The sequence below is a fragment of the Peromyscus leucopus genome, chromosome 3, assembly GCF_004664715.2.
Source record: "Peromyscus leucopus breed LL Stock chromosome 3, UCI_PerLeu_2.1, whole genome shotgun sequence".
Taxonomy (NCBI): Eukaryota; Metazoa; Chordata; class Mammalia; order Rodentia; family Cricetidae; genus Peromyscus; species Peromyscus leucopus.
In genome coordinates this window covers 61,952,650-61,964,954 of record NC_051065.1, presented here as the reverse complement: position 1 = coordinate 61,964,954, position 12,305 = coordinate 61,952,650, and the positions used below count along the sequence as shown (strand labels likewise).

General features: G+C 50.3%; 1 protein-coding gene across 14 annotated transcripts in view; it reads left to right on the top strand.

The window, feature by feature from the left end:
• The window catches only part of Prkag2 (protein kinase AMP-activated non-catalytic subunit gamma 2), a 264,212-nt gene that overhangs the window by 206,945 nt on the left and 44,962 nt on the right, over window positions 1-12,305 (top strand). The window lies entirely within an intron of this gene.

The window sequence follows — 12,305 nt, the reverse complement described above, 5'->3', positions numbered from 1 at the left end:
GACGCAGCCTCGCTCCCGCAAACGCAGCCGGGTTCCGGGGGACGCAGCCCCTCTCCCGGGAGCGGCCGCCCGCGCGCTCCGAGGGACGGCCCTTTTGTCCTCGGCACCAGAACTCGAGGGAGAACCAGGTGTCATGCAGCCCTAATTGTGCATGTCACCGCGCACTCCGAGGACACCCCGGAATCACACGGACAGCTCATGCCTTCAAATAATAAACCGGTTCCCTTATCTGTATTTGTGGAAATACCTCTAGTAGGGTGTGTCTCTCTCCCCCAACCCCCAATGGGTAAAGTTAAAACGGCAAAACCCAAGTGGCTGATTGAACTGGTTTGAGTCCGGGCGACCCCCTCACACTTGGCCGTCCTGTCTCCTCTCCAGTCGCCTGGTTTTTCTTTTTCCTGCCCTATTTTCTAATTGTATCTTCTTACAGGTAAATAGCCTGGATCTTATTTTGAGGCTGCTAGCATTTAAACGGGGTAGGCGAAAATGAACTTTATATAAGATGCATGACCATTTGGAGACTATAAAAGGCCTTATGCAGTCTCGTGTACTTCCATGATTTATTTAGCGGCTGCTCTTTTTTTCCCCGAGAGTACTGACAGAATGAAGGGCCTGGAACAAAGACTGTGCCGTGTGGATGCCGTCCCTTGTGCCAACTTTACTTTAATACCCCTGTTCATTTATGTTCAGGCAATTACTTAAATAAGCATGCACAACCAGCTGGGGAGTACTACCCTGGCAGCATTAGGCCGGTGCCCGTTGTAGCCTCTCTGTAGCACTTCACAAATATGTTGGCCTAAAGATAACGCGTCTAGAGAAATATGTCTTCATTATTAACAAATGGTGCATTTCACAATTTCTCTGGGCTTCGTTTGTGTTTGGTCCTATCAGAAGATAAGCCTGCGTCCTCATTCGGATGCACCTCCGTGTCCCTTGGTGTTAGGATACTGCACAGCAGGTAGTGACCGCTGACTGCAGGGTTTATGGTGTGAGATAGCGACTCATTCCAGATTAAAGTGAGACCTTGCAGAGTGGCGCCGTATGTGGGACAACCTAGACTCGTATTCGTATCTCAGCTCCATCTCTTACTTGGCACTCAGGTCCCCAGAGGAGTGGTGTGAGTTCTCTGGGCCTTAGTTTCTTCCTATATAGAACGGAGCTAATGTCCCAATGCTTTGAGGGTTAAATGAGACCGTCTGCACTGTGGTGCTCGGACAGTGCAGACAAACCCATGGTCAGTGCTGTGTCACTTTTACTAAGTGCCATTAGCCATGTGCCAAGTCCACAGACTTTTAAAGGCTTTGATTATTGAGTCACACAGGGATTCTGCTTAGCACAGGTTTCGTAGCTTTGCTTTTCAATTTTATTTTATGTGCATTGGTGTGAGGTTGTCGGATCCCCTGGAACTGGAGTTACAGACAATTGTGAGCTGCCATGTAGGTGCTGGGAGTTGAACTCAGGTCCTCTGGAAGAGCAGTCAGTGCTCCTAACCACTGAGCCGTCTCTCCAGCCCCTGGTGGCTTTACTTTTTCCTTGAGATTTATGTCATGCGCACTTGTCAACATGAGCTGTGCACCCTTCCATCCCGGGATTGCCCCTGCCTCTGTCATGAATGTGCAGTATGAAAGTTGAGCATGCACAAGGAAAAGGAGAGCCCCCTTTTCACCCATCTATTTTTATCTGTGTTGCCATCAATTAAGCACCCTGCATCCCACAAATAACCCTGTCAAGTGTTTCTCGATTTTTTAAGAAGGCAGAATGTTAAATAATTACTTGGAAGCTGTCAAGCCGAGCTAGAAGAGGGAACAGTCCCGAACACTGCTTTGTTTCCTAGAACTTGGAAGTGTTCGTTCGTTCGTTTCCCTGGAATTCTGGAAAGCTGCTTTTTTGACGGGGAGAAAGAAGTTGCGACAGTGAGACATCACACCTCTAAGTATCCTGTCCACAGAGCAGGTCGGAATTGAGTCTGTCCCGTGTTCATCGTTCCGCCTCCTTGTTACCCAGTTAATATTCCTAATTGCCACGGGCTTTTGGAGGCATGGCCTAGAGACGACACATGTGTTGTACATGGAAGTACATGGGTAACTGGTAGCGTTGTACCCAAGCTATTTTTCTACTTCCTAATAAATCTCAACTCTGTTGCAGTTGTCAGAAGCCATTCAAGGGCATTAATGAAGCTAAGAGGAAAGACAAGGTAGAAGTGAGACCTGCACTGTGTGGTTGGGTCATTGTTAACCTGAATCGTGACGCTACCACCACCCCAACACTGATTAGGGAGATGCTCCGCTCACTGCTCTCATTTCTCTACATCAGCGTAGACTTGGATCTTCTCAGTGCCTTTCGGTGCGGAAGACTCTCCTGAGACCTTTTTAAGAGGCAGTCATCCCTGGCCCTCCAATTCTGCAGATCCAGGATGGGGCCTGCCTGCTTCCTGCTGCCCAGGCCTGGTGCTTCCCTTTAAAGAGTGAGGCCCCAGGTCATGGGTCATCAGATGCGGCAGAGGGCCTGGCCTTGCGGGCCTTATGGTCTCAGGCTTTGTCATAGCTGCCCAGCTTGCCCTTGTTGCAAGAGAGCAGCCCAAGGCCACACGCAGTGGGCAAGGCTAGTTTCCAAGAAAAGTGACTTATGAAATGGGCCAGATTGGGCTCCTAGACATAGCACAACAAGCCCTGCTCCCCATCCCCCTCAGCATGTCTGTCACCCTTTCTGCCTCCCAGCAATCTTACTACGGCTTCAAGGTGTACCCCAAATCTCATCTTTTCTCTGAGGCTGTTCCCCTATGTGCTTTTCCCTGTCTCCACGTTCTCCGGCTCTGCTGGTATGTACCGCTAAGATCCCAGTGGCCACCTTAAATGTCTATATTTACTTCATGATGTTGGGAGGATTCAACGTTCTAATTTGCACGAAGCCATGAAAACAGAACCTTTCCAGAGCCTTCCCTTTATGTGTTTGCCTTTTGAATTTCTTAAACTCTGGGGCCAGTCACATCTTTTTAGCACTTGTGTTTATCTATCTGTACTGCCTTGAGTTTATTTCTTGGCTGGGTCTGAGCACCCAAGCACAGGCTTGGCTGCTTTAGAGGTCATCTCCCTGTCGCTGCATTCCTGGTCATTCAGCCTGCTGGAACCCTGGCACTCTTCACCAGCTGGACATCTCTTTTAGGCTTTAGCTCCATCCTTGGCTTCCAGCCTGTCGTCCCCAGGCCCCCCCCCCGCCCCCCAGTCTGGGGACCTCCAGAGGTTCAGGTTTAAGGTGGCTTGCTGCTGTGGCCTTCTCATCTTCCTTGCTGATTGGCTTCTCCTCACCCGTCATGCTCTGTCCCATCTGTACCCTGGGTTCCATCCTGCCCTCGTGGTCCTTCACCAAGCAGTTTCCAGACCTCACTCGCACTCAGTCTCGCCGTGGGGAGCCTGGCCATCTGAGTCGAAAGGGGCTGAGGAGATAGCTCAGGCAGTAGCGTACTTGCTGCTCAACTGTGGGGTCCTGGTTTCCTCCCTGTGGCTGTGACAAACCCCAAGACCTAAAGCAGCTTGGAGAAGAAGGGTTTATTTCGTCTTACAGCCTGTAGATCACCACGAAGGAAAGTCAGGGCGGGAGCCTGGAGCCAGGAACTGAGGCAGAGGCCAATGAACAATATTACTTACTGGCTTGCTTTCCATGGCTCACTCAGCCTGCTTTTTTGTATCACTCAGGACCACTTGCCCAGGGGGTGGTACCACCCACAGTAGGCTGGCCCTCCCACATCAATCATTAATGGTGAAAATGCCTCACAGACTTGCCTCCAGGCCAGGATGATAGAAATATTTTCTCAATTAAGGTTCCCTCTTCCCAGACACCTCTGTCTGGTGTCAAGTGGATAAACCAAACAGCCAACATGAGGCCCTGACTCAATCCTCAGCATCCATATATAAATCTGGGCACAGTAGTGCAGCCTATAATCCTGCACACTGGGGAGGTGAAGCTAGGCGGATCCCTGGAGCTTGCTGGCCCGCCAGACTAGCTCAACAGCCACCTCTGGCCTTCACCCACACGTGACACCTGAACACTTCAATGCATGGACACGAGAAAGAAAGGGGGCTACTTTGTATGGAGGATGAGCATCATTTTCCAGTCAAATATCGGAGTTGAGGCCCTGTCATGGAAAGGAACGGCTGCCTTGCCTTGGATGATCCACAGAGCCTTCTGAACATGACTGTGGTATTGTTATCATAGTGTACGGTCTCTGCCAAACACGGGCCTGGCATTTGGAGACCACTTGCTTGCTTTCCTTTCCTGCTTGGAAATCAGACTCCAGAGCATCCAAATGACCAGTGGACAAAAAAACAAAAACATTGGGCGGTGGTGGTGCACGCCTTTAATCCCAGCACTCGGGAGGCAGAGCCAGGCGGATCTCTGTGAGTTCGAGGCCAGCCTGGTCTACAAAGCGAGTTCCAGGAAAGGCACAAAGCTACACAGAGAAACCCTGTCTTGAAAAAACAAAAAACACAAACAAACAAAAAATCATACCCAGTAATTACCCAGTGTTATTATACCCAGTTATAACCCGCCTCTGGAGGTACTGTTCTGAAGTGAGCGAAGGTGGGTTCTCTGTGGGGACAGCACACCGCGGACACACAGCAGTGTGTGGTGTTCCACAGGGTTGCCGTGCGCGAACAGGTACACAGTTTCCGCGTGGGATTACACTTTATGAGGATAGGAAATTAAGGGGAAAATATAAATGGCTCCAGTCGGCTTCGCGAGGAGGGAGTAACCTGTGAAACTGACCCTTCTCACTGGGCTTTCGAGCGGAGCTTTTCAGAGCGAGGCGTGGCCGTCCATCCGCCGCAGGCTTGTTGCCTGTGACTCCCAGGAGGGGTGCTGACCTCTGGTGGTAGACATGTCAAGTGACAGGTTCAGAAGGCAAGGGGATCTATTGATTCTTGACCACAAGAATAATGAAGGTTATCTGAAATACCTGGGTTGAAATTTCTCCTGCCGAGCTCTCCCTGTATTTTAACATGTTGCCACGTGTTTTAGTACAACTGCTTATTCTAACACAGCTTGATGGTGTCTTAGACTTAAGAAGGGACACTAGTTGTCTAGTAGACGACGCTTCGAAGGGAGTTTGCCCCCCGCCCCAGAAGTTTCTGGGATGAAATTTGGGTCCCTGTGTAACATGAAAAAGTGATGGATCTTTAAGAGAGATGCCCCAGTGAAGTGATGAAGCCTCCGGGACACACTCTCAGGAGATAGAGATTGGTTCTTCCAAGGGCAGGCTGTCAAGGATCAAGCTAGCCCCCCACAACTCTGTGTGTTCCTCTCTGGCCATGAGAGCCCGCCCCCTCTTGTCCCAGCTGCCATGTGATTCCTCCCCACCCCCACCCCAGCCCACCCCCGTTATGACCGAGCCAGTAGGGTACTAGCAGTCATGGACACCATGCTCTTTAGCTTTCCCACCAAATCAGGAGCCAAATAATAGCTGTGCTTTGCCCAGAACGTGGGATTCTGCTCTAGTAGCACAAAGCAGACTAAGACAGACAGACAGACAGGAAAAGGTTGTGTTACCTGGAAAGAAAAGATCCCTGACCAGTTTCAACAAACAGGAAAATGCATAGGGATGTTTGGACATTGGAAAGTGGGACTAATCATCAGGCTTTGCAAGTGTCCGGAACCAACTAGAAAGTCTTCAAAGAACCAAGGTCGCACCTCGGGTCATTTTACTAGGGTCTCGTGAGCGCCCCTGCAGAAGACTATCTGGCTACCCTGTAGGCCCCATCACGGTCCAGCTGGCACCCCACCAGCCCACTCGCTGGAGTTCAGGCCTCTGGTTTGGCCATCGTGCCTTCCAGCGTCACCTGTCAGGTACAGAGAGGACCGATGTTGATTGTACAGCAGCACCGGTGTCCCTGGAAAAATTGGAAGCACTTTTACCGTTCTTTTCTCCTAGATCTCTAATAATTGCCACTATGTATTGTGGACTATGCCAAGTCTCAAGATGAGCCCCAGGCAAATAGCATTACCGTCCCATCTCATAGAGGAGGAAACTGAGAAGCGAAGAGGTGAAATGTCCTAAGATGGCATGCCCTGCCAGTGAAAGCCACGTTCCAGACACATGGTACTCACCTAGAGTCAGGTCCATGTTGGAGACCGAAGTGAGGCCATCTTCCCTTCAGAAAGCCCTCTCAGCCATGGTCACCTGTTTATTCTATCCTGCATCCCAACTTGCCAAGGTTAGCGGAAATTTCTCTTTCTCAGAATCCAGTGGGTAGCGGTCGGCCCTCATCCCCCTCCTGACCGGTAGTCTACAGAGTTGCCCTTTGCCCTCTTCTCAGAGTTCACCCTTAATTCCTGTGACACAGCTGGAGAGGTGACTTGGTCCTTGGTGGGTTCCTCACCATGGCTGACTATTGATTCTCTGGTTTTTTTTTCTCTTCCTTTTGCAGCGAATGTAACATGTGTGACTCACAGCTCCATGCAGTCACCCTTCCTTCCCAGGTGTTTTAAGGACGCCATCTGAGCCCACTTACCTAAGAGAGCGCTCACCCCCTGGCTCTGCCCAGCATTTCATTTCATTACCAAGAAGCCTTAGTGTCTGAGCATGGCCAGTACACCTCCCCAGTCAGGCCTCTGTCCTACGTAGGTGCCTAGCTATCAAGACCAGTCATGATCCCTGTGCTTGATCCCTATAGTCTGGTCTTGCCTTCCTCATCTCTTCCTCCTCCTCCTCCCTCCCTCCCTCCTTCTCTTTCTGTCTGTGGAGGAAAGGGTTTATCTTACAACTCCCAGGTCCCATGCCCTCACTGAGTGGAGTCAGGGAAGGAAGCTGGAGGCAGAAGCGGAGGCCGTAGAGGAATGCCTTGCTCCTCCTCATGGTTTGCTCAGCCTGCGTTTTTATGCAGGATCACCTGCCCCGGGTTGGTGTGGTCCATAGTGGGCTGGGCCCTCCCACATCAAACACTAATTGAGGAAATGTTCCACAGACTTGCCTATAGGCCAGTCTGATGGTGGCGTTTTCTCAGCTGAAGGTTCCCTCTTCCCACATGACCCAGTTTGTGTCAAGTTGACAAACCAAACCAGACCCTAACTAGCACACCTTTTTTCTTCCTCTCTTTCTGCCCACCCCCTCTCCTTATTCCGCCAGCATGGTTTGATGAGCGGCACTTCCTCCTCTTGTTTGAGGAGAAGGATGTTTTTCCCAGCTGTGTCCCCACAGCCTCTTAGGGTTGTGTTCTAAGCACTGCCTCTCTGTTCCTGCCAGCCCAGCCCTATTCATCCTTCTGCTGAACTACAAATTGATCTCTGCAGCTTGCTCTGCCCACTCCGGTCCTACCTGTAAACTTTCCGTGACCACCCTTTGCCTATCTGTGGGGTCCCCTCCTGCTTCCTACCTTCTCTCTTCCCCCATGCATCACCCCTCCAGCCTTTTCAGCCTTCTTTGAGGTCCTTTGTGCGCGCGCGCACACACACACACACTCCACCAGACCTTCCGTCTTCCTGCGGGCTATTGCTCTCTCTGGATGGTTCGTCTTCCCTCTCCTCTTGCCAAGCCCTGCACACTTAACCTAATCCTTAAAATGACCATAAGAGGCAGATGGCCTTATCAGTTCCATTTCAGAGGAAGAAAGAAAAGTGGTAACAGACTTGCAAGTCTGAGCCCCAGACAGGACTTCGTGGAGTATCTCTGCACCCCCATGATCCTCGAGTGCATTAGGGAAAATGAGGTCATGTGCATTTCTCTGTTGTTAAATCTCAGGCTCCAAGAATCAAGACAGAAACTTGCCTTTGCAGGTCTTGGCGGTGCTGTGATGGTTAAGACTTCGTTTTCTATAAATATTTGTTACACTGATTTGGAATGTTAGCAGTCACCCCTAGGCTTGGGGTACTTCACGTGCTTGATTCTTATGAAAAAAACGAGGTGTTTGTGTTGAAGGCACTGTAGGGGTGGGGAGATCTGACTCTGATAATGATGAGTAAAGTAGAAAAGTAGAGGAGAGCAGAAGGTACCGAGTCGCTCTGAGGAGAGGACGACTCGTTACCCATCTGTGCAGCCCGAGCATGCTGTGTCCAGGGTTGGACAAGGCAGAGGCGCTCAGGCTGACAGGACATGCAGCTAGTTGCAGAGTGTGTGTATAAAGGAGGGTCTTCCAGATCTTTCCTTTGTGGGAATGGGGTGTGTTCTGTTAAGAGTAGAGAAAGGGAGCCGGGCGGTGGTGGCGCACGCCTTTAATCCCAGCACTCGGGAGGCAGAGGCAGGCGGATCTCTGTGAGTTCGAGGCCAGCCTGGACTACCAAGTGAGTCCCAGGAAAGGTGCAAAGCTACACAGAGAAACCCTGTCTCGAAAAACCAAAAAAAAAAAAAAAAAAAAAAAAAAAGAGTAGAGAAAGGGATCTGACTTGTCTTTGATAATGAAGGAGAAAGCAATGGGGGAGGAGCTAATTTGGGGTCTGCCGGGCTGGATTGTGGTTGCGTAGCAGTCTGTTGAGTGAGCTGCTCTCTTCTGTCCCACTTGAGCTACTTCCTGTGCATCTAACGTCATCTCACCAAAGTGTCACTCATGCCAAGCTCGCCCGTTCAGCTTCTGGCTTTTGCTTTGATCATTTATAAATAAGCTGCTACTAAGAAATTGCTGCATTAAACCATGTGGCGCGTTCTCTGTGAAATGGCCGGAACTCAGTGGGTAGAGAGCTCACGTAGCATGCGGGAGGCTCTGGGTCTGATCCCCAGCACTGCCTAAAACAGGCAAGGTGGTGCACGCCTGCAATCTCAGCTCAGACGTGGAGGCAGGAGTCAGGGAGTTCAAGGTCACCCTCAGCTATGTGGTGCATCCCGGTTGGTCAGCCTGAGCGTCTCAGAAAGGAGAAAGGGAAGAGGAGGAGGTGGAGGAAACATGGATGCCACCATTGTAGGATTCTTGCCCGTCCATTGTGACCACCTCAGGATGTGTGTGTACACACTCAAATGTCCTGACTGGGTGGCCTTTGGGACCTTAAGCAAAGTACTTAACAGGTAACTTGGACATAACAGCACCTAGCTTCTATGATTATATGTGCAATGAATAACGTTACCATAGCATTCACTAAAGTGCCCAGGATTTTGACCAGTTTCCATAAACAGTTGTAATCGGAAGTTTCTCTCCCGCCCGCCAGTTCCCAAATACCTGGCAGCCACTTCCCAAATAATTGACTCAGAGGCTTAATATTACTTATAAATGCTCAGCTGGTAACTCAGGCTTATTACTGACTAGCACTTACACTTAAATTAACCCATAATTCTTATCTGTGTTCAGCCACGTGGCCTGGCTAAACCTTTTCTCAGTGCGGCATTCACATCTTGATTACTCTGCCTCTGCCGGCAACTCCTGACTCCGCCCTTCCTCTTCCCAGAATTCTCCTAGTCTGGTTGCCCTGCCTGGCTACTGGCCGTTCAGCGTTTTATTAAACCAATTTGAGTGACAAATCTTTAGAGTGTACAAGAGCATTATCCCGCAGCGGACAGTAGCTGTGGTGACTACCCTAAAGAGGGTTTTTAACTCACCAAGCAAAATGTTGTTGAAGCGGCTCTCGGGGCCGGGTCCCTTTATCTCTGCTGTCAGCCCTGCCGGTGCCTGGCGGACGTCCATGGCTACTGCCAGACGTGGTGAGCACTATTGTGTTTACCTTCTGTGCCCAGAATGCCCTGCAGGATGACGGTGTGATGATGTTGTCATCCCCCAAATAAAGAGCCAGATGTGGTAGCTCACACCTGTAATCCCAGCACTCAGAGACAGAGCCAATAGGAGTCCCACAAGTTCAAAGCTAGTCTGAGCTACACAGTGAGTTTCAGGCAGCCTGGGTGAGAGGAGACCCTGTCTCAAAGAAGCAGAAATGATAATAGTTCAGGCTTAAGCCTGATGTTACGGTCAAATACAGTGGTGTTGTCTCCCATTTCCTGGCTTACCAGTTGTAAAATCCTGGGTCTTCAAAGTGGTATGTCGTTTTGTATGTTAATGTTGATTTCTGGTTGGTTGTCCCTTGGTAGCTTCAGGGTGAGGCTAGTCACCAGGACGACTAGGGAAGAGTTAGAGGGCTAAGGGTTGGGACTTTGAGACCCATTCCTCGCCTCTGGGGTGTGTGTCCTAAGGTTGATGAGCAGTGGACAGTAATTTGATCAGGCATGCCTGCCAAATAGGTTTCCATTAAAAACCCTGAAAGACAGAGAATCCAGAGAGCGTCCATCTAACTAAATACCTGGAGTTCCGTGAAAGCTGCATCTGCGCTCATTCCTCTCCTTATTACACCTTCGTGTGTTCTTTTTGATAAACCTTTAAATGCTGCCCTCAAGAAAACTGATGGATCCCAAGTGGGGAGTCACAGGAACCCTCATTTATAGCCCGTCAGTCAAGGAGTTTGGAGGTAGATTTGCACCTGGGATCTGCAAGGATGTGGGCAGACCTGGGATCTAAGACTACACCTGTGGATCTGACGTCCCCTCAGGTGGACAGAGTCAGAACTGAACTGCTAGAGGATCTAGCAGTTGTGTCCTGGAGGCATGGTGCTCATCAGGCAGGAAACTACACACTTGGTCCCAGAATTCTGTGATGATCATGGAGGCAGGGGAAGAGGAAAGGAAAGAGAGGAGGGAGGGAGGGCAGATGATGGGCGGTTGGGGAGGGAGGGGGGCAGGTGATGGGCGGTTGGGGAGGGAGGGAGGGCAGGTGATGGGCGGTTGGGGAGGGAGGGAGGAAAGAGATAAATGGGACAGTGAGAAAAGTTGCTTCTCCTACAGTAGGACTAATTTGCTGAAGGTCACAAGGAAAGGTGGCCACAGTTCCTGGCTGCTAGTCCCCCATGCCGTGCTCTTCTTTCTGCTTTATCGCCCATTGGAGTCCCTGTGTGGCCTCCCAGGCCTGTGAGCCGATAGAGGCGTCCACGGCTGGTGCCTGTGATGACCTTGTAGACGGCTTTCCCACTTAGGACTTGAAGTAGCCACTCCTGACGAAGCGTTTCTGGCCCTTAAGAACAGTGGCATGCCATGATGGAGGCAGCCAGTGGGCCTGTAATAGGGGGGTCCGCTGCTAACCCCTGATGGTGTGTGTGTAATTGTGGACGGACACCAAAACTCGGGGAAATGGTATTGCTTCCGCTGGAATGGAGGTAGCCTTTTGTCACAGAGTCTAACTGCAGAATGCTCATGGGCTTTTCTGAGGACTTGGGGATGCACCCATCTTGAATTCACCTGCGCTGGCTGGCAAAATTGATCTCACATCCTCTGGTGGTTTGCTGAATAGATTCTTTATCATTCTTCCCTTCTAAAAATCTGCTGAAATGACAGAAACCAATGAAATTCATAGAAAGGTAGCCCTGCTCAGTAAGGATGAAGTCTTGTTCTTGGAAAAAGCAATAACATGAGTAAACCTTTGTCAAGTCTGTTCAAAGCGTCAGAAATTAGAGATGCTTCTTAACTGTCAACAGATTGTTAAATGTAATATAAAGGAAGGAAAGGTGGGGCGGGGCTGGAGAGATGGCTCAGCCGTCAAGAGTGCTTGCTGCTCTCACAGAGGACCCGACAAACATGGCGGCTCACCACTGAAACTCCAGATTCAGGGCCCCAGCAACCTCTCTAGCCTCCACAGGCACTGCACACATGTGGCATGCAGATACACATGTGGCATGCAGATACACGTGTAGGCAGAACACGTGTACACATGAGATAAAATATTTAAAAAGTAGAGGAGGACTGTGGTGGGTTTAATGAGAACAGCCCCCATAGGCTCATATATCTGCAAGCTTGGTCCCCAACTGGTGGAACTGTTTGGGAGGGACGGGAGGTGTGGCCTTGTTGTAGGAGGTGTGTCACTGGGGTAGACTTTGGAGTTTCCAAAGACTGGCATCATTCCCAGTCAGTATTCCCTCTGTCCTGCCTGGGTTTGAGAAGCATACGTAAGTCCTCGGTTCCTGCCCCAGCTCCATGCTCCCTCTGAAACCAGGAGCCCCAGACTCAACACTTTGGTTTATAGGTTGGAACTAAGACAGGGACTGCATCAATAACTTAAGACTTTTCCGTCACTTCTTGAGTGATCTTTACTGGTGTGTATTCTCCTCCTTTATGCCTTCCTTCTGCCAGTCACCAAGGAGAGAAAGTAGTTGAGTCCTGTTGAAATAGGTGAACTCTAACGCTCAGTTGGTCGAGTGCTTGCGAGCACGCACAAAGCCCTGGCTTCTGTCCCCAGCACCACATGAGCCGTGCGTGGTGGCAGAAATCTATTTCAGCACCTGGGAGGTGGAGGTAGGAGGATCAGAAGTTTAAGGTCATCCTCAATTATGTATCCAGTTTGATCCTGGGGTAC